The following is a 23,896-nucleotide window of genomic DNA, read 5'->3' as shown; positions in this document are numbered from 1 at the left end:
GCTATGTTGGTTTATATTTGTTGTCAAATAAAAGAATGGTAGAAGGTTTGTCACACATAGGAAATTCATGTGACAAGTGTGAGGCTTGTATTTTGGGTAAGCAACATAGGCTTCCCTTTAATTTTAAAAATTCTAGGAGGGCTAGATATCCATTAGAGTTAGTGCATACTGACCTAGTTGGTCCTATGTAAGCTACTTCTATTGGGGCGAGTACTTATTTCATGACATTCATAGATGATTTTAGTTATAGGACATGGGTGTATTTTTTAAAGAATAAATCTAAAGCATTTGATAAATTTATAGAATTTAAAGCTCAGGCTGAAAGAGAATGTGGACATTATATCAAGGTTCTTAGATCAGATAGACGAGGGGAGTATACCTCCAATTTATTTGTAATCTTTTGCAGGAAACACGGCATAAAGAAAGAGCTCACAGCCAAGTATATACCACAGCAAAATGGAGTGGCTAAAAGAAAGAACAAGACCATTGTTGAAATGGCAAGGAGCTTGATGAAAGAGAAAGGTCTCCAAACTGTAATTTGGGGAGAGGCTGTGGCCACAGTAGTTTACCTAATTAATAGGTGTCCTACAAAGGTTGTTCGTGACAGAATTCCAATGGAAGGTTAGTCACGAATAAGATGGACAGTTGAACACTTAAGGGTGTTTGGATGTGTAGCATATGCACATGTGCCTAAAGAGCAAAGGCAAAAATTTGATGAAAAAGGTGTGAAATGGATTTTCAAAAGGTAGAACCTAGAATTAAAGGCATATGGATTGTATGACCCATTGAACAACAAGATGATGCTTTCAAGAGATGTGAAATTTCTTGAAAATCAGTCTTGGTATGGTTCAATTGATGAATCACCAAGCACTTCTAGTAAAGTGCCAATTATGAGTGAAGAAGATGCTGATGAACAACAAGAAGAAGGAGTAAATAGAAGAAAAGGCAAGCAGATTCAGGCATTGTCGAGCTCCTCTAGGCATGATCGAGTGTCAGTGTCGAGTACCAGTGAAGACTGACCAAGTCAGAAATGTAGCAGCAGTGAAGATTTTGATTCCACACTCTCCTCCCTGTTACCAAGAAAGACCAAGAGTCTTACGGAGATATACCAAGATGAAAGGTATAAAGATTATGATGAGAGTGTTAATTTTTCATTATTTTCTCATAGCGATCCAATTTATTTTGACGAAGCTATTAAGGAAAAGAAATGGTTTAAGACCATGGATGAGGAAATAGATGCTATAGAAAGGAATGAGATATGGGAGCTAACTGAATTTCCTCCTAAGAAGCAAGTGACTGGAGTAAAATGGGTCTATAAGACCAAATGCAATGCTAAAGGAAAGATTGATAGGCATAAGGCAAGGCTGGTAGTCAAGGGCTACAAATAGCAATATGGAAGAGACTATGATGAGACATCTGCCCCAATTGCAAGAATAGAAACCATGCATGCTGTCATAGCAATTGCAGCTCAACGCAAATGGAAGGTATTTCAAATGGATGTGAAGTTCGCCTTCCTAAATAGTGTATTGAAAGAAGAAGTGGATGTGGAGCAGCCACCTAGTTATGAAGTTGCAGGTGAAGAGAATAAAGTATATAGACTGAAGAGAGCTCTTTATGGGCTTAGGCAAGCTCCACGGGCATGGTATAGTAGGATTGACTCATATTTGATGAGCATTGGCTTTAGCAAAAGCAATGGTGAGCCCACTCTTTACATCAAGGTGGCAGATGGTAATGTATTGATTAGTTTCTTGTATGTAGATGATTTAATTTTTACTGATAATGATAAGGCTCTAATTGGTGAGTTTAAAGAGGCCATGAAAAGTGAATTTGAAATGACAGAACTAGGTCTCTTGAAATACTTTCTAGGCATAGAAGTAAAACAAATGCATGATAACATATTTATCTCTCAAGAAAAATATGCAAGGCAGATCTTGGAGAGATTTAAACTATAGAATAGTAAGGCAGCCCCCACACCAACAACAATAGGTCTGAAGTCGAGCAAGGAAGACTCTAGTAAGAGAGTGGATCCAACACTATACAAGAGTATAGTTGCAAGTCTAATGTATTTGACTGCAACTCGGCCAGACCTAATGCATGTAGTAAGTTTGATTTTTAGATTTATGGAAACACCAAAGGATTCCATTGGCAAGAAAAAAATATGATCCTAAGGTATGTGAAAGATACCAAGGGATTTGGGATTTTGTATACTGCAAATGATGATTTCAATTTGGTTGGTTACATGGATAGTGATTCGGCTAGAAGTATAGATGATAGGAAGAGTACTTCCGAATACATGTTTTATATGGGGTCGGGTGCAATTTCATGGGCATCCAAGAAGCAAACTATTATTGCTCAATCTACAACAGAGGCTGAATACATAGCAGCAAATGTAGTAGCATGTCAAGCAATTTGGCTAAGGAGGATCTTGACAGATTTGAATGAAAGGCAAGAGGATGGAACCATAATTTATTGTGACAACATCTCATCAATTGCATTGTCCAAGAATCACATCTTCCATGGGAGAAGCAAACACATAGAAATTAGATATCACTTTGTCAGAGAGCTGGTGGAAAATGGGGATATCAAAATAAAATTTTGTAATTCTGAGCAGTAGCTAGCAAACATATTTACTAAGCCTTTAGGCATTGGAACTTTTGTACACCTAAGAGAGTGTCTTGGTGTAGTTGATGTGGATCAGTTGTGATCTTTGTCTTTTTTGTCTTGGGACAAAGGGGGAGTGTTGGAATATTTAATATGGTAGTTAACATTTGCCCCTAGAGCTAAACGCCCACCTACCACCTGACGACCAGCAGAACAGATAGAAAACATAAATACAGTAGGTGAGATTTTGAAATCAGAAAAGAGGGGAAAAATGGAATGTGACAAAAGGAATGTTTATTCATTTATTCAATGAGATCAAGTAGATCAGAAGTTGCAGAGGAGAAGAAGGGAGAAGAAAAGAAGTTTGTGCCTGCAGTTGCATGTGTTTCTCCTGTTCTCTCTATAAGTTGTTGTTTGGATTCATCCTCTTGTTGCAATGATTGCTCTAGGCACCATTGTATGTATCCATTAGAGTTGCAGGTTTAAAGTTTATTGAAGCTTGAAGTTTTATCAGTTGAGGGTTATTTTAGGGTTTTTCTTGTTGAATCCGAATGCTCCCAGATTTTGTAATAGTTTAATGAAAGATTGAATGGAAAGCAAGTAGGCATATTTGAATCTATCTTCCTTTTCTATTCATTGCATTTAACAAGTTTGTTTAAAAGGTTAAAGCTTTGGCTTTCTGGTTTTAATGGTGAAAGCATTCATATTAAATTTCTCTAAGTTATAAATTTTTCAGTTTGGAACATAATACTCAGCATCCTTTTCACTTTGTTGTGGGTGCTGAGCATTTACTTTGTGAGCCGAGCTCACTCGGCATCCATTGGTACCGAGCATTTGTTGTCGTGCATTTTCTATTGTGTGTCGAGCTCACTCAGAACTTGTTGCCTGTCACTCGACAGCATCAAGTGTCGAGCAACCTATCGCTCGGTACCATCAAGTGTCGAGCAATCTGTGGCTCAACACCTTCAAGTGCCAAGAAAGTGTCGAGAAAATTGCCACTTGGCACCTTCATGTGCCTAGCATAACTGGCACTCGACAAATAGCTTGTGCCGAGCAAAATTTTTAAGTTTAGGGTTGTGAGCTTAAATTGAATTTTATATTTCTCACACGTAGAGCTTCTTATAATCTTAGGAGATAAGAGCAAATGGGAGAGGGCTTGTGTGTATTGTGAGCTCACTGAGAACCTTGGGTAAAATCCCTGAGCTCACAATCGGAGCAACTTGCGGTGCAAGCTAGGTGGTAACATAGGTCAGCCCATCGGTGCCTAGACTGCCTGGGCCAGGAGCCATAGGATCTGCCTCGACGAGTACCAGGATGTTGAAACTTAAATGTCAAAATGCCTGCAGGTTGTCCTCGCGCCCCATGCCCATCTATCCTGTGAGGTGACGGCAGGCATTCATTTTTGGTAGGTGAGATTTTGAATTTGAACATTGAGAGGGAAAGGAAGAATGTGACAAAAAGGGAATATTTTACTCATTCATTCAAGTGCAGAGACTTTTAGGAGATCAAGCAGATCAGAGAGAAGTTGCAGAGAGTAGAGAAAGTGATCAGCAGATCCAATTTGTTGCAGGGACTGAGAAAGTTCATTTCATGACTGTAGTTGCACGTGTTACTTCTCTGATCATTCTATAAGTTGAATGTTATTGTTTCATTCGTCCTGTTGAAGCAGTGATTGCTCCAGGCACCATTGTATGCAGCCATTAGATCTGCAAGTTTAAAAGTTTATTGAAGTTTGAAGTATTATTAATTTAGGGTTATTTTAGGCTTTTCTGGTTGAAGCCGAATGCTCCCAGATTTTGTAATAGTTTAATGAAAGATTGAATAGAAAGCAAGCAGCATACTTAATCTATTGTTCTTCATCTTCTATTCATTGCATTTGACAAGTTTGGTTGAAAGGTTAAAGCTTTGGCTTTATGATTTTATTTGTGAAAGCATTCACGTTGAAATATTTCCTAAGTTATAATTTTTAAGTTTGAAACAAAACACTCGGCATCTTCTTTCTCAGTTGGAGCCGAGCTCACTTGGCATCCATTGGTGCCGAGCATTTCTTGTGTGTGTGCCGAGCTCTTCTTGTGCCGAGCATTTTTTCTTCAAGTGCCGAGCTCCTTTTTGTGTCGAGCTCACTCGGCACCTGCTGCCTATCACTCGGCCTCTATTGGTGCTGAGCAAATTGCCACTTGGCACATTCACGTGCCGAGCAAAACTGGCACTCGGCAATTGTGAGTGCCGAGTAAAATTTTTTGGTTTAGGGTTGAATTGTGAGTTAAATTTTGAACTTATATTTCTCATACGGGAACAGGAAATTGAATATTAGATCATTCACCTGCTTGCTGAACGACGCCTTCCCATCCTTCTCGAGGTCCTTTTCAATTTCCACCACGATCTCTTTGAACGCCCAGGCGAACTCGGGGAAGATCCTGGGGTGAGCCATTTTGAGGACGTGGAAACAGAAGGCCTTGAGCTTACCGTGACTTTCCTCGCAGGGGTCCTGATACATAGCCGTTCAATACCCACTGGTGAAATCGGTGCTGGGCATGTGGGCTCCCGTGAGAACGTTGGCCTTGTCCACTTTGGTGAGGTTGAAGAGCGTGGGGAAGCTCTTTGCATCCATGAGCATTAAGACCCTTGGGTCCGACACAGTGGGTGGGCTTGGTGGCATGTTGACTCTGAGAACGGTGCTCTTGTATTTCTTTATGCGGGTCTTGAATAAGTTCTCGGCTCCTTTTGTGACGAAGTAGTCAAAGTGGTTGATGAGAGGTCCGACGAAGGGGAGGCCATATGAGCCTGGGATTTCCTTCACCAGGAGTCCCGAAGAAATCCCCAGCGTAGCCATGCATGCAAAGATGGATACAAAACTGGAAGACGTAGACTTGACTAGATTGGGAGAGGGCATTACATTATTGACCTCATTTGCATGTTTGCAGGTGGTCACTGCAATAATGGCGGTATTTTTACTTTCTTCCGCTCTGCGGCCAGCACAAAACGTGCTCTTAAATTATATGTTCTATCCCCATTCTGATATGATAGATAACGCAAGCTTCTCCATCCAGTCGTGCAGGATAGAGAAATCTAGCAACTCTGGTATTGTATTAAATTTGTAGCTTTGCACATTTTCCAATTTGTGCAACTTTATATGGCAACGTCTCAATAGCAAGGTAAACTGCATATCTAAGCAAGGAGGGACACGTTTTGGTTGGCTTTTAGCCACGACAACTTTATGGCATGCGCGGCACCCTGTGTCGCATCCAAGTACCTGCAGAATGCTTTTGAGCAAGATATGGGATAAAGACGATTAGCATTTGGATATGGAATGTTCGGTTGTTATCGAATATATGTCATGGTGGAATGATCATACGATAGCTAAAATCTCGCGTAGTAAGGTTTTTCGTGCGGGTTAGCCAGCCAATTTAGCCTTCATTAATCTTATGCATATCAAGTTTAAAGTTCATAGTGTTTTCACAATGCAATCCAATTTCCCACAAAATAAGTTGTTTTTTAAGTTTATATAACATTAAATTAAGGTGGAGTTTTTTTTTTTTTAAACATTTAATCAGTTAAGAGTCTAAATTTAATTGCTTTTCACTAGAGCTATGAATTAGTGAGAGGTGAATATCAAGTAACTTTTTATTAATGTTTTTAACTATTGAGATCTAATTTTAAGAGGCATCATCCTTATATTTGTTTGACATTACACTCTTATATCTCCTTATGTCATCCTAAACTTCTTCTTCAATCTTCTTCCTAATATAGTTCCCCTCCTTGTCACTTTGAGGCCTTATGACTTCATATTCCCTTCATATCTCTCATCCTTATTGTTTAATGACTTCGTCTTATCTCTGCAAACAATTTCCCTTAACTCTCTCCTTATCTCCTCATCTCTCAAAGCAAATCTCCTTATCCTTCTATCCACACTACTCCTTTGAACAAATGACCCTATGAGGTATCCCAACTCCATGGCGATGTCTCAACTTGAGGTATGAGCAGCTTCTATTGATATGTCTCATGTAATTGTCTTCAAGTGGATGCCTTATCAATCCAATAATTCCTTATTGCTCTTGTCTACATGTCTCTCAAAGCACCTTATAAATTCATCTCCTTTTCTTATATTTCTATATCACCCCATATAACCCTTATTGCTCCAACAACTCCTCCTTACATCTCCTTATACCACCCCTTCTACATTGACCATCTACCTTATCACTCCATCATAACCCCTTATCTCTCCAACTGTGTCTCTCCATTAATAAATCCTTTTTTTCTCCCATAATTGATACCTTATCTCTCCTTGCTATTAGGTTTTGGAGGGCATACCAATGCAATTTCCATGAAATAAACCCAGTTTTTAGTAGCCCAACTATAGTAGAAGGAAATAAGGCATTTCTTCAAAAATTCATTTGTCCAAAGTGCAAGACCTCAAAACAAAAGACGTCATATTAAACATGCTTCCAATTAGTCAGCCTAGGCTTCACATAATAAGTACTAATGTAATTATTTCCCCCTATAAGAGACTCATGAGTTATAGTAAAATTGAAAACTTTTAAATAGAACCATCAAGAAAAGGCAAAGGAAACACAGAGGCTGCCAAAAAGTTAAAAATAAAGAGGAATCCATAAGACCCCTACTCAAAAAATAACTAGACCTCCTAAGATAGAAGATGAAAGGGTATTAGATAAAAGAATAACATTGATTTCATACACATTATACCCAAGAATCCAAAGTAGATATATTTTACCAAAAATATTAGAAGGAGGCCCTTGCTATGAGAAATGAACTCTAAAATGCACTACTTGAGGAAAAGAAGACTTAAAAAATTAGAGAATCTCTTTCCCACACAAAGCCACCATCCAACATGGAAGAAGTTATCATTAGAAAAGAAGGGAGAGACCTCTAAAAGATTAAATGGTTTCATATGAGAATAGGGGCAGCAGCCAAAATTATTTCTTTGTTAAGAAATAGCAACTCCATCTAAGAAAAAGCCATTCCCTATTTCGGTTGTGAAACTTGAAAGCATTGTAATATAAAGATAAATCTCCACTCCAAATATACTCCCAAGATGAATACAAGGGCCAGAAAGAAAACAAACCCAAAGTCTAAAAACAATATAACCACCAAAGGCCCTTTACAATGATCTTAGCAACTAATTCTAGTGAGGTACTAAATACTCTGATATTTCTACTTTTTGTGTGGACATCTTATTGCATCTTCTTGATGACCAATTAGTTTTGTCTCACTACTTCGCTTACTCCAAAAAATAGAACCCTTTTTCTTTTCAAGCTCATTCATTTTCTAATGTTATGAGTTGACAGCATTGAATCAATAGATCACAGATGACCATAAAAGCATCATAAGGCAAAAATGACCACCAAGAAAAAGGGGTTTCTATTAGGAATGAATCAAAAAACCACAAAGTATGACCAAGCCATTTCTATCATAGAAAGCATAAATAAAATATTCACAACCCCAAAGTTGTAGGGGAAATTCTCTCCAAATCCATGAAATCACACCAACTCTCTCGAAAGAAGAGAACATAATAGAATCGATATTTTTCATCAAAATTTTATTCTATGAGTTGATATTTCAATTACATTCATGGGAATTATAAAGCCTTTCACTCTTATTATAAAATATCTACTAGAATGTAAATTCATGGAAACTAACAATCAACTAATTATTTATTTATTATTCTAAACTAAATTTAAAATATTTAATGTAATATTCCAATATTCCCCCCTTATTACATTAATAAAAAAAGAGTGGATGTTGCAAGGTTATTATTCCAAACCCATGGAGACTTTGATGAATATCCTTTGCCAATCCTCCACACTTGCTAAAGAAATACAAAACTGGTTACATTAGTGGTTCTCCAACCATAAAACTTGAAGTTATCTTCACAACATGAATGTTCTAGGCACCTCTCCTACATAATGAGACACATTTCCTTTGAGATTTCACATCTCCTCCAAGTGTGTCTAATGCATCATCTCTAGTATTGCACATGAGATGTCTTTCCTCCAAAAGTTTACATCTCCTTTGAGTGTGTCTAGTGCCTCCTTAAGTATTGTAGAAATAATTATCACTAATATGTCTTTATATGGGATGAAATTCCTTTGAAAGTTCACATCTTCTTTGAGTGTTTTTAATTCATCCTTAGGTTCTCAAAAAACTATACTTCAATCCTCCCCCCACAATCTGCCCCTTTGCTCCTTTGAAGGACAATATTGTTATTGAGCCCCCTCTTCTCTTTAGGGATGAATCTACCAAGTTGCATGTTTATAGAGATACAGATAGTTTCTTGACATTAATAATCATTGGTGATTGAGAATCTTTATTGAAATGATAAAAGTCCTCCTACATCTATTTCCTCCAACCTCATGTATAATCTTGCTTTAGTTTATAAGGAATATTTTAATCAAAATCACAATGTTGCCAATCTTACAAGTCTTTGAAATTGTAAGGTGTACTATAAATCGGCCTAAAAAAAAAAAAAACAAATCATTAAAGAAATTCTATTCAGTTATTCAAAACATAATATCTAAAATATAATTATATCCTCATGCACTCTCTCCATTTGTTATTTATCCTTGAATGAATCTATTAAAAGAGATAATTTTTATCACATATTTCTCTCTTTCAGAAGTCAAAGCACTAATTCTACCTTTTCACCTTATGTAGATAATAGCTTTTTTTCTTGTTTGTAAAAACAATTAGTAGTGAAATGAAAAATAACAATCGTAAACATGGTTCTAGATTTTACGTTCCCTTTGAAATCTCTGTTATTCATAAAAACTAATCATAAACATGGACTATATTGCAAAATTGCTCCTCCTTGTGTTATGTTCGCATGAAAAACTAGCATAGTCTACTTCAACTTTTAAATTACTAAGAATAAAATTTGGTGCATACAACCAAGATTCTCCTCAACACATTGGAAGATCTATCACAATCAATTTAACATATAATGTTAAAAGATACAATATTATCCTTAGCAGACAAGAGACATAATTCTTAATTTTAAGTAACTGAGATGTATGATTGATTTTCCTAGGAAAATACTAAAATGACACAAAAGACTTCTCTTTAAAAATTGGTAGAAATAAATTTAAGCACACACCATCGAACCTCCCTTGAAAAATGGAATAAATCATTCAAATATGAAATATTGGTATGAATCTAAAAATGGCAAGTGATTTTTCTTTCTAAATTTAAAAACTTATATTGAATGAAACCCTCAAAATAGCTTAAATCCATGAAAAAAATTCTAGAACACAAACTTATTTTGATTCTCAAATTCAATTTATTTCCACTTGTTTGGTATGTTTAAAAAAAAGCCTAATCATTGAATATAGATGCCATATTCCAATAATTAATTTTCCTTGTGACCATAAAAGACAAAATAAAAATATAGAAAGAGTTATTTTCCTCTTCATTCACTCAAGATCTATGTGTTGCTATTTCTTGTGTCTTTGAATGCAAAATAATTTAGTTTAAAACACAAAATCTTGTTTTAACAAAAATTGTAGCATGGTATTTATTTTTGAAAAACAAACAACTCACAATGAACACTTTTTCATGTCATCCCCATTTGGCCTCATTCACTCACATGATAGGATCATTGGATGAATTGATACCATATATAAATGAGATTATAATGTGATAGATATTTTATCTAGATTTAAATTCAATTATTTGGTATTTTAATTGCATTCATGAGACATACAAATATTTTTATTCTTATTATAAACTATACAAACTAGAATGTAACTTTCTGGAAACTAAAAGCTAACTAGTTATTCATTTATTAATATAAACTAAATTTTAACTATCTAATTTTATATTTCAATACTCCATATACTCAAATAGAATGGTTTCCTCAAGAGAAAGTACCTCTAGTAGCAAGCTCACAAAATCCCCAAACTACAAAAAACACTAGAGCCCCAAATAACCTAAGCAACAAGGAATTGTCTTCATCTACATCTACTTCATTGGGCACCTCCTCTGAAGCTCCTATGTTATAACCACAACCTATACCTTTAAAAGCTCCACATCCTCTTAGTTGAGGATATTTCTTAGGAATCAAAACCAAAATAAATTAATGGTAATTTCATAAAGTAGACCTATTGTCTCATATTTTTGTATGTATATTTGATATTTTGAAGATTTGATTGTAAATATTATTTCTATTAGGTTTAAACCTATTTAGTAATATAGTGATGAAAAATAGTTATCCACAAAGTGTTCTTATTAAATTAAATGTATTGGGAAGGAAAAATATTTTAAATTGAAGTTTATAGTATAGAGATGGAAAACTCATTTCAGAAGTACAAATTGTAGGAAATAAGAAACATGGCAACAAAAGATATGATTCAATATCTAAGAAGCTATTGGGATTGTGCATGTGTTAGCACAATATCTCTCACAAAAGATAATCTTTATCTAATATGGTTTCCTAACAATGTCATCTTCTCACTAGATTATAAACTCACTTGACTAACAAAATCATATAAAAAAAATGAGAAAAAAAGTGATAGAAAATGCATGCAATAACATAATTTTTTTATCAACTAAAATATAAAGAAATAGATGGGAAGACGCAAAGAATTGCCAAATTTTAATGTTTAAAATCCTAGATAGTTTAAGGAGAGATACTATGAAGGATATTGAAATATTTTTTGTGAATTGTTAATTATTTCTTAGATCTTTTGATAGTCACAAGTATATAAAGTTATGTTTAATTTTATCATAAGTCATTTAAGGGAGTCACTCTTGAACGGGGTTGGGAAGGTTGTTCTATCTATAAGCCTGTGAGAGGACTACTATGGACTACTCCACTCCTACGTGGGTCAAATTTGAGTGTGATGTCTTGATAAAGATTTAAAAAATAAATAAAATCAAATAGACTTCAGTAAATTTTGGGATCATAACAAATAATGAGGTAGAATTTGGTGTTTATTTGATTAGTCTTGAATGTAGGAGAGAATATTGATGCTCAAAAATTCAACTAGAAGTGACTCTTTAATACCATTCCATTATATTCAAAAACATTTTTTCATAGATTCAATTTCCTTAGGGGTTACCTTGTGCCTTGTTAGAAAGTTTGTCTCTTTCTAACCTACAGTGGATATGGTCAGAAAATGGTGCACAACGAAGTGGAAACTAAAAGGTTTTGTATCCATCTCTACGATGGTTGGGGCTCTCTTCTTGTTTAGCTTCATGGCTAAAAAGGACCAAGATTCAATCATGGATGGATCCTGGAACTTTGGTAAATACCACTTAATATAGAAAAATAGAAAGTAGGTTTTAATCCAAAGAGTGACCTTTATAGATCCACCCCAATTTGGATATGCTTGCCTAGGCTCCCCATGGAACTCTAGTAAGTGTATCTTCAGATGGATTGGCAACTCCTTTGGGTAGATCATAAAAATGGACTCGATGACTGGTTCAAAAATTAAAGTTGGTTTCGCTAGGATCTGTGTGAATGTGGGAATGAATAAACCCCTACCAACCATGGTGGATCTAAAGTCTAAATGGTGAACTTGGTCACAACCATTGGATTATGAGAATGTTTGTCCTTTCTACCAAAAATATAACAACTTTGGCTATCTATTTATGGAATACCCAAAGAGTGAGAAACTCAAGAACAAGGTCTCATCCCCAGGCGTGGAGGTGGTTGAAAGTTCAAAAATAGTTGAAAGGGTTGTTGTACGCAAAACCCAAGAACAAATAGAACTAATTGGTTCCACCAAAACTTGCATGGAGGTTCCTTAGTTGAATGGAACCCCTTGGATTGATGAGAGCACTAGAACCCCTGAGAAAGAGAAGGTTGTAGTGTAAGGTGAGGATATGACTGATTTAATGGATCCTACTACTTAGGAAGAGGGGGAGATTGTTGACATATAGATCTTGGAAAACCCACATCTAAGTTATGGTTTTCTAGACAAAGAAATGATTGTTGAGAGGGTTATGAGCTACTATAACAACCCCCCCCCCCCCCCCCCCCCCCATCCCCCTTCCCCCAACTTGGGGCTGGCTTACTCACTACTCAAAAATGGAACCCGTGTGGTTCCTCTTCTAGGTATTGTTGAAGTCATTTCCCCTACTTCTGAGGGCCAAAGCCTTGATTTCCTTAGCAATGAAATTGAATGGACAGTCCTGAAGAGAAATATTAGAGGAGGGAATAGGGCAGATGTTGGATCAACTACAAGGATTGGGAGACCTTTCATCAAGAACATCCACCAAAAGGAAATATAAAAGTATATTCCACAGGGGAAACAAAAAAACTTGAAGGAAACCCATAACCATAAAAGATGAAGATCATATCCTAGAATGTGAGAGGGTTGAATAGCCCCAGGAAGTAGTACAAAATCAAACAGAATAAAATTGAACTTAACACTGGTATGATTCTTTTGTAGGAAGTGAAAGTGATTGAGCAATTCTTTTGAAAGTGGCTAATTATATTGGGCTAGGTGCTAAATATACCTATAGTGATGCTAATGCAACTTTTGGTGTATTGCTATGATGTGGAATCGTGACAGGGTTGTGGGCATAGATATCTCTATCAAGACCCCTTTTGTTGCCACTAATTTCACCACCCAAACTGCTAGTTGGACTATTCTTAATTTCTATGCCCCCAACACTCACAATGGTAGGATTGGTGTCTAGAATGAGGCTACGATTATTGTTGATTCCATGAGATAGGAATTTTTTTTGTGTATGGGTGAATTTTACACCCTGTTGTACCCTTTAGAGAATTTGGGGGGATTGGAGGATTTTTTGGATATTATGCAAGACTTGGAGGAATTTTTGAAAAGAAATGATCTGATAGATATTGATCTCCGGGGTTTTTCCTTCACCTACTCTAATAATAGACTAGTGAACAACTTGATTCAAGTTAGGCTATATAGGGATCTAATATCTTCTTGATGGGACATTATTGAGCACACCTCCCTAAAGGCATATCCAAGGACCATTTCAAATCATTCTACATTGCTTCTCTCCTGGACACAAAGTTCTACTAGACAAAGGCCTTTAAGGTATGAGAGCATGTGGCATTTGCATAATAAATTTAGAGAATATATTGCACTGTGGTGGAAGTATCTAGAAGAAGGCATGGTCATGTTCTTTATCGATAGAAAACTCAACAAAATAAGAATGCAAGTGAGAGAATGGAGCAAATACTAACTTCGTAATTTATCAAAAGAAAAGAAGGTTGCTAAAAAGAAGTTGGATGCTCTTCAAAACAAACTTGCACAAAGAAATATATAGAATGAGCAAAAACAATAGGAGAAGGAGTGTAGAAATAAATGGAAAACCCTCATGAATAGGGAGGAAGTCTTCTAGAAATAGAGATCTAGGGGCCAATGGTTGAAAGATGGAGAAGAAAAATGATAGTTTTTCATAGATTGGCCTTGAGAAAGACAAAGAGAAAGACTATCAACATGTTGATGGATAATAATGACCATGAGGTCACTAAAATGGAATAGATAGAAGATAAAGTCAATTCCTATTTCTAGGAATTACACAATCCCTCGGCTACCCAGGTTAATAGCAATTTACAAAGTGATATCCAGATGTAGTTTCAACCAATGATTAATGACTAAATGAATGAGAAAATCACTTGCAAGGTCAAAGAAGAGGAAGTAAGAATGACTATTTTTAGTATGGATCAGTATAAAGCCCCCAATCCTGATGGATTCTCTCCTACTTTCTTCTAGGAATTGTAGGGCATTGTTATGTATGACATCATCCATGTTGCTTTTGACTTTGTTAGGAAAAAAAAGCTCTTGAAAGAACTTAACCAAACCTTCATTTTTCTCATCCCTAAGACGGAGCGCCCTCTAAGGTTGGAAGACTTCAGAACCATTAACCTTTGTAACACAATTTATAAGGTTCTTGCTAAGGTTATGGTGAATCATATCAAGCCCCTCCTATAAAAATTCATTAGCTCCTATCAGAATGGCTTTGTTCCCAGAAGGAAGATTCTTGATGTAGTTATAACCACCCATGAGGTAATAGACTCTATAGAAAGGTCTAAGAACCTAGGTATGACACTTAAATTGGATATTTCCAAAGCCTATGATTAGGTCAGGAATGATTTCCTCTTTGCTATTCTTACCAAACTCAGCTTTAATGAAAAGGCTAATAGTATTATAAAAAAAATTTTTTACCTCTGTCACTTTCTTGGTGCTCATTAATGGAGCCCTTTGCAATTTCTTCTCTTCCTCCCAACATCTTTGCCTAGGTGATCCCCTATCTCCCTACCTTTTTTTTATTGTAGAAGAAGTTCTAAGTAGGAATTTAGTTTCTTTGACTAACTCTAGTAGAATTAAGGGCATTAATCCTACCTCTTGGTGGCCCCCATAAAGCATCTAGTAGTTTGTGGATGATACTTTCTTATTCGGCATCTCTTCCATCCATGAATCTAGAGAATGGAAAGACACCCTAAATTAGCATGCGCTAGTCTTTGGTCATTACATAAATTACCTAAAAAGAAAAGTGTTTTTCTTTAACACCATTTTTGGTTTGAGAGAAATGGTGATAGGTATTCTTGGTTGCTAGGAGGCATGCCTCCAAGATACTTATCTTGGTCTACTACTTACAATAAATGAAGTTCCCAATCAATATTGGAATGGTCTAGTTGAATGCTTCAGGAAAAAAATTGGCGAGATAGAAAGGAAAAATATTGAGTAATGCTAGGAAATTCTAGCTTCTCTCTACCTCACTATAGGACATCCTGATTATTTCCTCTCCATTTTCAAAATCTTAGGTAGATTCAGAGACATTATGGAAAAAATCTAGTGGAATTTCTAATGGTCCAACACTGAAGAGGTGTCTAGAATAAATTTGGTTAGCAAGGAGAATGTCCATTGGTCAAAAGCTCTTGGAGGTTTGAATTTAAGAGGAATACGATACTTGAATAAGGCCCTATTATCTAAAATTGGCTAGAAATTGCTAAACTCCCAAGGTAGTTGGTGTAACATTATAATGTTAGATTGTGGTGACTGATCAAGAAAGTACTATACATACTTCATAAATTCTTTGGGGTTCAGGGCATCACCACAGAAAATAAAATTTGGGCCTTATTTTATCAGGACTTTTGGCCGACATGTAATTATAACCCTAAAGTGGTTAAAATACTTGTATACAAGGGCTTAGGGTTAGGGATTTTTTCATAAGGTGTGATGCAAAATTAGTTCTTGCGGTAATATTGAGTTGTAAGGGATTACAGATTGTAATTAGGTTGTAATCACTGGATCATAAAAATATTGGACTTGCTGTTTGATGGACATTAAATCTTGATGCCTTTTGTTCTTTTCTATGTGACCTATTATTTTCTATTATTGTTTATATTTTCTTGTAATTGTTATTTCTATCTGTGGTTTAATCCTAACAAGTGGTATCAGAGCCTAGTTGTTTCTCAGTTGTCCTCTGTAGGACAGTTTCACGATTGAGTGGGAGTCTCACAGTTGAGTGAGAGCAATGGTAAATGAGGGTAAGCTAAGGGTTGATAGGTTTAATGGGTATAACTTCAAGTTATGGATGATGCAAATAGAAGACTATCTTTATCAGAAGGATTTATGGAAGTCATTGGAAGGCAAAGCCAAGAATCAAGGATCTATGTCAAATGATGAATGGGATCTTTTGGAAAAAAAAGGCACTTGGAAGCATTTGATTATGCCTAGCACCATCAGTGGAATTTAATATTACAAAAGAAAAGACAACAGAAGAATTGATGAAAACCCTAGTGATATTGTATGAAAAGCCCTCCACTACAAACAATGTATTTCTCATGAGGCATTTATTTAATATGAAAATGGAAAAAGGTGGATCTATTATAGATAATTTAAATGAGTTTAATACTATTACAAGTCAGTTATCTTCTATGGATATCTATTTTGAAGAAGAAATTAGGGCTCTCTTGATTTTGTGTTCTTTGCCTGAAAACTAGAATGGCTTGGTAATGGCTGTAAATAATTCTATTCCTAGATCTAGTACCCTAAAATATGATGATGTGATTGGTGTTATTTGAGTGAGGAAACTCATAGGAAAACCTTAGGTGGATCTACATCAAGAAGTGCTTTGAATGCACAAAGTAGGGACAGAATGACTGAGAGAAGAAGTAATTCTGAAAATCGTGCGAAATCAAAAAGAAATTCAAAAGGGAGGAGGTCTCAATCGAGAGGACCGAATGACTGCTAGTATTGTGGGAAACTAGGGCACAAAAAGAAAGATTGCTAGAGTCGAAAGAAAAATGAAGGAGATAAATTAGATGAAGACAAGGAGGCAAATGTGGAAAGTAACTGTAAGAATTTGGCTTAGGCCAAAAGTCACCTAAGAACTAAAGAAATCAATACAAGCACATAGTAGACCAAAATAGACAGAGTATGATCAGAATGATGATATTCATTCAATATTAGCTTAGCCAACTTGAGAGTACACTAGGAGTGCCTGTATATAAAGGCCTCAAGAGAACTTCTAGAATGCATAGAAGTCAGCATCATGATATATCATACAACCAGGCACATGTCCACCAGAGATGGGTTATCCTCCATTTAGCACGGGAATAAGTGTGATGATGTGAGGATAAGCCTACAATGGTGTAGCACGCAAATCAGTGGTGTAGACAAAATGTGCTAAATGAGGAGTGCAGATAACTGTGTTGTCAACATGACAACTTAGTGAATGATGCATAATCCTGTGTTGTAGACACCATGTGCATAATTAGAGTTGGATAACTCAATGAGAGTACACAAACTCCTGAGTGTCTCACCTAAAATAATAATAAAATAATGAAAAATAATTAAATAATGCATTAACCTAAATAAACTTAAGTAAGTGTAATAAGTAAATACTTATTTACACCAACACCCCCCCTTAAGTGCAACTTAGGGGAATGCCCTTAAGCTTACGAAATCTAGGATGAAATGCAATATGGGTCCCGGCTACTAGGCCATGTTAGGTACCCATGTACATAATGATATGCAATCTCCCATAAAGCAGGGAAAGAGGCAAGACCTCATGGGAAAAACCCTCCCCCTAAAAGAGGGATAAATAGGGATGCATGGATGGATGGAGTAATCAAGACCCCCCCATTACAACATACATCTAGTATATACATAAGAGAATGATGAGAAGAGGAAGAGAGGTAGAATAGGCTCCTTGCCTCCCAAAGAAGAATGCCAAATAGTGACTGCTCTGATGAAGAAGCTGATCCAAGACTACAGAATGGTGTTCCTCCCCTTAGGAAGAAACAATGCCAAAGGTACAAATGAGATGCTTCCATTGTGTGTGGAAAGAATCCCATGAATAAGTGATGTCTTTGAAACCTGCTCAACTGGCTAAAGAACCAATCCTGAAGAACTATTTGTCTCTGCAATTGATGAAGAACCCTGCTACAATTGTTGATCATAAGTATCCACAATCACTTCAACCTATGAGGACTAATCATGTAGAGAATAAAAAAGAGAGTCGGATTGAACCCTCATGACAACTAAAGAAGGTAATTCTGCATCAAGAAGAAGAGGCAGATCATGAATACTGTCCCCCAAATTTGTCACTGAACCAATATCTGGAAGACTAGATGTATCCTATTGTTCTAGACCTATCATTATGGTGATGTATGCATGTGGATTGAACTGATGAAGTGACCTCTCACTGTAACTGTTGATAGAACCCCACATGTTTGAATCTGTTGAAGCACTATCGCTGAAATCACTATCAGTTTCCACATTGTATGATGTGTGAAGAGGAGTAGAGGACAAGCTTTTTGATCTTTCCTCAAAATTTACATCCTTCTCCACAAATATCTGATGTGTCTCAAGATCTAGAAGTTTTTATGCCTTCACACCATCTTCATAACCAATGAAGGTACAAGGCCGAGATGATTGTGCCTTGCATCCCTTGGAAGATCTCTTTGCCTATGCAGGACACCCGAAGACTCTGAAGTGTGTCACAATAGGTTTTCTACCATACCATGCGTCAAAAAGAGTTTTCCCATCTAAGTCTGGATGAGGAGAATGATTAAGAATGTGAGTGGCACTGGAGATTGCTTCAACTTCTAATGATGGATCTAGAGACTTGGCATGAACCATGCAACTTTCCATAGACTTAAGAGTGTGAATCCTCAAAGATGCAACATCTGTCCTATGCAGATTGAAAGCTGGTGGATTTTGTAGATCAATTCCCTCATGTCTGCAAAATTTTGAAAGTCTTTTGTTCACATACATGCTTCCATTATCCATACGGAGTACTTTGATGGCTTTCTTGGATTTCTATTCTACATGAGTCTTGAAGTCTATAAATGTGTCCAACACTTCATTTTTGTTATGTAGAAAGTAGACCCAAGTGAACCTTGAAAAGTCATCAACAAAGGTAAGTATGTAGCATCCCTGGTTGAATGCAAAAGGACCTGCTAATACCATGTGAACCATTTGTAAAACACGTGTTGCTCTAGAAGACTTCCCTCTCTATAACTTCCCTTGTGGATGCATATCCACTGAATCTGTTGAGCATTCACCTTTGGAAAACTCAATTTGAGGTAGACCTTTCACCATTTAGTTTGTGCAAAGTTGTTGAAGATAGCAGTAGTCAAGATGACCATACCGCTCATGCCATAATTGCATGTTTGAATTGGATTAAGATAACAAGGCTTTTGAAGGAGACTTAGGCACAAAATGAGAGAAAGAGTACAATCTCTTGTTATCATCCACTTTCCCTACTACAACCAAGGAATTGTCTATAAGACTGTGCACTTTTACTAAGTCTGGAAAGAATTCAACTCTACATCCATCTCCAAGGTGAGTGATTTGGTAGATTGAGAGGAGATTCAAACTTAGGTTTGGAACATAGAGAACCTCTTGAAACTCTCCATTTTCCATCTCCACATTTCCTTTTCCATCAACTTCCATTTTACTATCATTCCCCATGAAGATGTGTGGTACCTTTGAGTGATTCAATGAAGAAAAATCCTCCTTTGAAGAACCCATATGATAAGAGGCACCTGAGTCAAATATCCATTCCTTTGAAGGGTTGGAATTAGCCATGAGTGCTTGCCCTTTGCCCTTTGAATCTAAAGATGATCCTTTCTCCTTATAAGCATTAGGCAATGGAACATTATGTTTCTTCATGATGTTGGTTAATTCATCAATCTTTTTAAGATAATACTCATGCTCTTCATGACCCGATTTCTTGCAATAAGCACACTTCTCCTTATTGTTGTTCCCTTTCTTGTTGGAATTTGAGGACTTTCCTTGTTGATTGGATTGTGGTGTTGTCTTTTTTGCATCCTCAGATTTTTCCTTCTTCCATTTTTGATGCAGGAAAGAGGATGAAAGACTAGGGCCAATGGCTCACCAAGCTATCCAAACCACCCTGCAAGAGTTAACACAACAGAAGAAAATAGAAGGAACAAAAACCAAAGGAGAGAGAAGAGCAAATACTTCTATTGATTCATCAAAATATCTTCATACATGCCCAGCTATGAGACCTTCGGGGTTACAACCAATTACAAATACATTCACATTCAAAGATCCAACTACAAATTCGCACTTTGAATTTTGCTCTCTAATCTTCTTCCCAAAAGCTTCTCTAAAACTTCCTCTCTTCAAAACTTACTTAACTCTAAGCCTAAACTCTCTATTTATACTTGCCAAAATGTCTTATAGAACATTATAAAACATTACATAAGAGGAAGGCTGACACAAGATCCTATCATCAAATTCACAATAGAAATTAAATACACAAGTCAGCTCCCACTAAGAACCAAAAATAGACAACTCGACACCTACTAGGAAACTGGCACTTGGCATCAACTAGAAATTGGCACTTAGCATCACTCAGCATCAACTAGGTAACTTGGCACATGAAGGATTGCTATAATAACTCAACACATGAAGGGTGCTACAGTGACTCGACACCAACTAAGTAACTTGGCACCAACTATAGAATGAACAAAAATGAGCAAGATAACAAGGCAACCCAGGATGCTCCTCCATTAAACAACTGGAGTTGAAAAAAATGATTCTGCTGAATCATTGAGATGTCCCAACCTGAGCTAAATCCAACTCAATTTGAGAAATCTATGAAGCATCTTCAATAGGTCTTTTTTTCCACTTCACCAAATATTCATAGTAATCTTTCCCTCTTGTACTCTTTCCAACTCTCTGATCCAATATCTATTCATCTTCCTCAATCTGTCAGCTAAAATCACAAATCCCAAATACACAATCTCCTATTGCATAAAAGAACACTTTTTCAGATTAATCAGCAACTTTTCCTCTTTCAACCTCTGCAATACTTGTCTAATATGATGAAGATGTTCTTCCTTAGTTTTTCTTAATATCCGAATATCATCCAAATAAACAATCATAAACTTACCAAAGAATCTTTTCAAAACTTCGTTCATCAACCTCATGAAAGTACTAGGTGCATTAGTCAAACCAAAAGGCATAACCAACCATTCATACAAACCATCTTTTGTCTTGAAAGTAGTCTTCCATTCACCACCTTCTCTGATTCTAATCTAATGATAGCCACTCTTCAAATCAATCTTGGTAAAATACTTTGCTCCACTCAAACAATCCATTATGTCATCCATCCTTGGCATAGGAAACCTATATTTCACTGTTATCTTCTTAATGGCTCTAGAATCAGTACACATTCTCCATTCTTTTTTTTTTTTAGGTACTAATACAATAGGTACAACACATGGACTCAAAATTTGTCTGATCAAACGTTTCTGCAACAACTTATGCACTTGTCTATTAAGTTCTTCATTCTCTGCAGGTGTTAAACTATATGGTGCTTTGTTTCACAAACCATCTCTAGGAATCAGATCCATACAATGACTTATACTTCTTATAGGAGGTAAACCATCAGGAATATCTTCAACAATAATGCCTTTACATTCATTCAGAAACTCTACAATTTCTCCTGGCACTTGGTCAATACTACCATCTGTCACTTGGTCACCACTGACTGGAACTCAGTTAACATTTTTTCTAGCACTCAGTCTCCATTGACAAAACTCAGTTTTCTTGGAATTATAGCAAAACAAACCTGATTCTTCTTCACTTCCTTTTCAAATTGTTTCCCATTAACCATGCAAATTTTTATAGCAGTACAATTAACCTCATCTCAACTTTCGATCAAAGACAACAATGTTCATTCCTTTCCATTTACCCAAAGATTATATTGATTCAATATTCCATTATGTATAGCATATCTATCATATTGCCAAGGTCTACCTAACAAAATATGACAACAATCCATGGGCATAATATTACACAAAACTTCATCAAAGTAATGTGCAATTTTGAACTTCACAAGGCATTGCTCACTTACCAATATCTTATGCTCATCTTTGATCCATGAAACATGATAATGTTTGGGATGTTTTAGCCTCTATAACTACAAATTTGTAACTAGCTCTTCTAATGCCATATTTGTAGAACTTCCACTATTAATGATCTCTTTACAGCATTTTCCAGCCATCTTACATCTTGTCTTGAAAAGACTTCTCCTTAAAATAGGTTCCTCATCACTTCCCTTATTGCATAAGGTTCTTCTCACCATCAAATTTTTTCCAGCCTCAGGTCCACTTGGTGAAATCTCAATGTCTTCTTGAATCATAGCATTTCTATTATGTTGCCCACCTTCAGAAGATCTACATTCAAAGGATCTATGCCCTTCATTGCCACATCTAAAATAATTACCATGAAATCCACCTCTAGAATAAGAATTACCTCTTCCTCAGTAAGAATTAGTGCCTCCTCGGTAAGAATTACCACTTTTCCATCTAGTCTTGCCTTTGTCATCATTCTTCCATTCAGATTTTCCTTTATCCTGCAAAAAACTATCAGATATACCACTTTCTCCATAAGATCTACCTCTGCCTCTCTCGAATCTACCACCTCTACCTCTCTGTCTTTGTTCATGCTTCTTTGTCAAGATCTCCTTAGCTTTCAAGGCATATTGATATGCTTCTTCTACACTTTCCAGCTTCACAAAACTTATCTCATCTTGTATTCTAGATCTCAATCCATTAATGTACCTTGCAATTTTCTCAACATCATCATCCACATGTTTAGATCTGATGTCTAATCTATAGAATTTATTAGTATATTCTTTTCCAATCAGGTCCTTTTGTTTCAAATTTTCCATCTTTCTCAAAAACCTAACTTGGTAATCAGCAGGAAGGAATTTGTTCTTTACCTTGTTCACCATCTTTGGCCAAGTTCTGATCTTCTCCTTTCCTCCCCTTTGTCTATTAGTTTGCAAGTGCTCCCACCATAGTGATGCATGATCTTTTAGCCTAGTGACTGCAATCTTCACCTTTCTATTGTTAGGAGTATTTTCATACTCAAAGAACTTCTCCATATCAAAGATCCAATTCAACATAGCATTGGTGTCCAATTTTCCATCATAAGGAACAACTTCTACAATAGGTTTTGAATGTGCTCTAGACAATACTCTCAACAATCTTGCTTTATCTTGGTCTTCTTCAGGTTCTTGATTAGGGTTTGGTGCTACTACTTCATCATCACTTACATTATCAAGATGTGCTCCTCTCCTCTGGACTATCTCCACAGCATCTAATTTGGCTACAATTTGTCTCAACTAATCCAATATAGCATTATCAACATTATTTCCTCTACCATGAACCATCTTTACAAATCAGATTCCTGCAAGATCATAACCCTCTGTAAGTTACAGGTCAAATCTGTAGATCTGCCACCCTACAACCAAATCCAAATCAAGGTTCTACATGATCTAATCTCCATAAGGACAAACCTCAAGCTTTGATACCAACTGATGTAGGCAAGAGGATGAAAGACTAGGGCCAATGGCTCACCCAGCTATCCAAACCACCCTGCAAGAGTTAACACAATAGAAGCAAACACAAGGAACAACAACCAAAGGAGAGAGAAGAGAAAATACTTCTATTGATTCATCAAAATATCTTCATACATGCCTAGCTTTGAGGCCTTCTAGATTATGGCCAATTACAAATACATTCACATTCAAAGATCCAACTGCAAATTTGCACTTTCAGTTCTACTCTCTAATCTTCTTCCCAAAAGCTTCTCTAAAACTTCATCTTCAAAACTTACTTAACTCTAATCCTAAACTCTCTATTTATACTTTCCAAAATGGCTTACAGAACATTCTAGAAGATTACATAAGAGCAAGGCCGACACAAGATCCTATCATCAAATTCATGATCAAAATTAAATACACAAGTCGGCTCCCACTAAGAACCCAAAATAGACAGCTTGACAACCACTAGATAAATCGGCAA

The 23,896-nt window shown here is 36.3% G+C and overlaps 1 pseudogene; it reads right to left on the bottom strand.

Annotated features, from left to right (window-relative positions):
- LOC149576847 (allene oxide synthase 2, chloroplastic-like) overlaps positions 1–23,896 on the bottom strand; it is a 45,553-nt pseudogene that overhangs the window by 15,575 nt on the left and 6,082 nt on the right.

Source organism: Cupressus sempervirens, chromosome 1, assembly GCF_028749045.1.
Source record: "Cupressus sempervirens isolate cs-2001-9-10 chromosome 1, ASM2874904v1, whole genome shotgun sequence".
Classification (NCBI taxonomy): Eukaryota; Viridiplantae; Streptophyta; class Pinopsida; order Cupressales; family Cupressaceae; genus Cupressus; species Cupressus sempervirens.
The sequence above is the reverse complement of the archived record's forward strand: the minus strand, read 5'-3'. Positions and strand labels throughout refer to the sequence as shown.